Source organism: Chenopodium album, chromosome 13 (assembly GCF_948465745.1).
Source record: "Chenopodium album chromosome 13, dcCheAlbu1.1, whole genome shotgun sequence".
NCBI classification, from domain to species: Eukaryota; Viridiplantae; Streptophyta; class Magnoliopsida; order Caryophyllales; family Amaranthaceae; genus Chenopodium; species Chenopodium album.
Genome location: NC_137846.1, coordinates 48,393,107 through 48,397,537, shown reverse-complemented (window position 1 = coordinate 48,397,537; position 4,431 = coordinate 48,393,107). Strand labels below are relative to the sequence as shown.

At 37.5% G+C, this 4,431-nt stretch overlaps 1 pseudogene; it reads right to left on the bottom strand.

Moving 5' to 3' along the window:
- Positions 1–325: 325 nt before the first annotated feature.
- On the bottom strand, positions 326–1,351 carry LOC145576772 (DNA repair protein XRCC3 homolog pseudogene; annotated as a pseudogene).
- Between the last annotated feature and the right edge of the window lie 3,080 nt (positions 1,352–4,431).

Genomic DNA, 4,431 nt, shown 5'->3' with positions numbered 1-4,431 from the left:
TCTGTCATTGGGTACAATGCTCCAATTTATAACCTTTTGGAACCCTAAAACAATTTTTTTTTTCTCCATATCTATGACAAGCATCAAGGCTATTAAAAGAGTGACGTGTCAAGGACAGGAGGTACAGGAGCAACAAATGCATTACGTAAATCACTGACCTCTAGAAACATCTTACTGGATGAGTACATTCCCTGGACAGCACAGGCAATGCTCATAAGACTATCAGCAAAAAATGTCAGAGAAAACATGGCTGTAATTTGCCTTTAATCATTTGCTATGAACAAACAAATCACTATTGACACATACTAGATCAACTGCACTCTCATCTCTATTGATGACTACTATTTGCAACAAACTGATCTCTACTTTCAACCCCGAAAACCCCTTCCCTTCGGATTGTGAATTCACACGAAGACGGTGGTAAATGAGGCGCGAAAACAACATGGATGTGTCTTCTATTACGCATATTAACAGAATACTTCCCATCTTCCTCAACAAATCCACTCCCCTCACCTACAACCTCCTCACTTCTCGATATAAACAACCTTGTATTAACACAATTAGCCCAAGATAAACCCAAAGCGGGACTAACCCGTCTCCCGGAAGTATACAAACATGCCAAATTCCCTATCCTCAACCCATTAATCCCTTCATTATTCCCCACAAAATCAACAACTTGATTGGTTATTACCACTGCCAATCCAAACTTTTCAGCTAGTGCTCTCAATTTCCCAGCAATCTTAAAAAAGAAAGACAACCTCCGCTTAAGATCAGCAGGGGTGTTATCAAAATCAGACCTGAAAACGGCAGCAATCGAATCAATGACAATCAGCTTAATCGGCCATTGGGTCTTATTCCTTTGAACAAGAAAAGAATCTAACTTGAGCAAAACGTCGAACAGGTGGTGTGCATCATCAACAGCCTGAACTAAAACCTTATCCAATGGATCATACGATGTAGAACCCAAATGGGTATTGTAAGAATCGACGAAAGAGAGAGAAAGCTGCCGGAGCCGGCGATCGGGAAAGGGGAATTCGGTGTATAAGTAGAGAGATGAAGCAGAGAAGCCGCCGAGCGAGACGGGGAGTTGGGCAGAGAGGAGGAGCTGAAGGCAGAGTTGGGTTTTGCCGGAACCGCTTTCGGCGACGATTTCAGTGATGGACTTGCAAGGAATGCCGCCGGCAAGAAAGCGGTCGAGGATTGGACAAGAGAGAGTTAGCTTTGGGGTGGTGATTGGCTGACTGTTGGGGTCAAGGAGGATGGAGGGTTTCATTGGAAATGAGAGAATGAGAAGAATAATGGTTTATTTAATTTGCAGAAATTGAAGAATTGATGAAGTTTCTACGTTTGATGTTTTCATGGAGGTAGGAGAGGATGGCGGGAATTGTATGAGAGAGATTCAAATTCAACAAATGAGGTTATTTTTAGGGGGGTGTTAAATACCGCCAACAATATTTATCAAAACCGTCAACATTTGATGTTAAGAGACAATAATACCCTCACTCTTTCTTTCATTTTTTTTCACCATCCACAACCAACATTGATTGTCACCAACTACCCATACAACCAAATTGGGCGGAGGTGAAGGGCAGTGGCAACAAGACAATGTAGAGAAGCGGCAGCGCAACAATGTAGGGTATCGACGACGGTGGTTAAAGCTTTGTGACAGAGAAAGGGTCAGCGGGTAAAAGGCAGCAACGACCGCCGAATATGACAGTGAAGGTATTGACGGGATGGTGGGGAAAGGGATACTTTTTTTTTTTTAATTATTCCGGCGTCATCAATCGGCAGTCAAAATTGGTGGACGGCTCCGGTAACCGGCGTCCAAAACCGGTTACCGTGCAGGTTGACTGGTTTTGGCCTCCGGTTGACCACGGTTACCGGCGTCCAAAACTAGTCAACCGGCACGGTAACCGATTTTGAACGCCGATTACCGTGCTGGTTGATCGGTTTTGCGCGCCGGTCGTGCTGGTTGCCGGATTTAAAAAAAGCACCACCATCCTGCCGACGAAGGAAGGTGGTGGGTCGCCGTTTTTTTGACAGATGTTGACTACCTCTGTTGGGCAACATAAAAACAATCGGTACCTCTTTGTGGTTATGGGAGTTGATGGTGGGTGCTGGTGGTGGTCGTGGACTTGTGGTAGTGTGGGAGGTGGCGGTGGTGTGGTTTGTGGCAGCGGTGGTTTCTCTAATTTTGTGGTGGTTGATGCCTTGATCGTTGAATTTGAGTCTTGAACCTTGATGGACTTAGGAGAGAGAGCCAAATGGGGATAAATAAGGGTAATCTTGTCCCTTCATTACTTTTGTTGGCGGTTTGATAAAAAACGTTGGCGGTATTTAGCAATCCACTATTTGTATTACTGTATCTCAAAAAATAAAAATTAAAAAATTAAAAAAAATAAAAAAATAAAAATCATAGGACTTGGGACATATCACATATGAGATGGAGGTCGATTATATTTGCACAAATTGAAAAATTTGATGAAGTTTTTATGTTTAATTCTAATTTTTTTTTTTTTTTTAATTTGTTAATTTTGACAAACAAGGTGGTGACATGTGAACCCTTAGTCGAAAAACAAGATAAAAATAAAAACATATTGATTTTGCATTTTGGGGTGGTATTTTTAATTTCGTAAAAAAAAAAGATGGTTAATAAGAAAAGTGGTGTATTTGAGGTTTTTTGGGTGGTTTTTTTTTTTTTTTTTTTTTACAAAATTTCCTTTTTGATAGTATGACTTAAAATGTCACAAACCCATGTATTGTTTGGTTGACAAATTAAAACATGAGAAGTTGAAATTTCTAGGAATTGAAATTGTTTGGTTGACAAATTTATGAAAAATATAAATTCCCATGAATTCCCACTTCCCACAAAATGGAGGAAGTAAATTACCTAATGAGGCTTAGGTAATTGGAACTTCCCAAGTGAATTTTTACTTTCCATGGTTAACCAAACACTTTGTAGAATTTCCTAGAAAGTTAAATTTCATAAGAAACCAATTTTCTAAAGAATTCTTACATTCAACCAAACAAGCCCCTAGCTTGTCATGTAAAATTAAGTGTAATTAGAGGTGTTAATTTGAACGTTCGGGTCGGATCAGGTTGAGTTTAATTTCAAAGTTGAGTCATGCTAAATTATTATATCTATTCGAGTCGAAATCTAAATTGAATAATTTTCAGTTTGATTTTGAATCAAATCGGTTGGATTAGGTTTTGACATCTCTAGGTATAATATTTTTTATTTTTTTTTACGGGACCTCTAGGTGTAATATTCATTGTCTTTAAATTCATAAACTTTCATTAGTGACAATTTGGTTAACCATCCTACATTTCTACTGTCCTACGCATGAAAACCACTATCAAATTAGTGTCATTCAACTCTTTTAAAAAAGAAAATTTTGAAAAATACGAATTCGTTTATCAAACCACTTACACTATTGGCTTAAGCCTAAAACTTTATAACTTCTCCCAATAAGAGAGAGATTTGTCTATAAACCTTTATAAAAATAATACTCCCTCCGTCCTCTAATACAATGCCTCATTTCCATTTTGGGTAAACCAAAATACAATGTCACTTTCTATTTTAAGCTATAATTTTTGACCAAAATGACCTCATTTCTTATTTTTAATCCCATATTTGTCCCTTAAATTTGATGAGGTGTCTGTATTATTTTTTGGAAGACCGAGCTAAGTCTTTAGGCATTAAATGCCTCAATCGACAATATTTACTCTCTCTCCTCACATTTTCACAAATTCTCAGATTTGTTTGGTTGTTTAGATGAATCTGTGTATAGTCAAACAATTAATTTGATCGTTCCTTTTATTTACATTAAGTGAATGTTATTGGTGTACTTACAATAGTATGGATTGCTAACATGACACTTAATTGGTGCATGTGCAACTTTTTTCCTTTGTCTCTTTTTTCCATCAGCATTTTAATACTCACTTGTACTTCCAATTATTGAGTTAAAGTAGTCAGATTTTTCCTTAATACCCACGCTAAAACCAAAAGAAGCATTGTATTAGAGGACGGAGGGAGTACTACTTAGCTATTTTATTTTTCTTCTTTTAAAACATTAACAATAATTATAGTGGCGTATGTAAACTATAATAAAGTCAAAATGCATAAATAAACTAAACAAATATGAGGAATTGATTTTCCTCAAACATATCTCCAAAACCCCAGCCTCCATTGTTGAAAGCCCCAATCCTTGTTTCTTTAAAGTTTTTTTTTAAGGTTTATAATAATGCTTCCTATTTTAGCGCGGAATTTTCTCCCTCGAAAGAAAGAGTTTCCAATCTCCTTCAAAAGATAAGGGTTTTTCGACCTCCTTCGAAAGACAAGGTTTATCTCCTCTTTTCGAGTGAAGAAATTTCTTAGTTTTGAATCCATGATATTGATCTAATGGATTGTCATGAAATCATTTCGTTGGT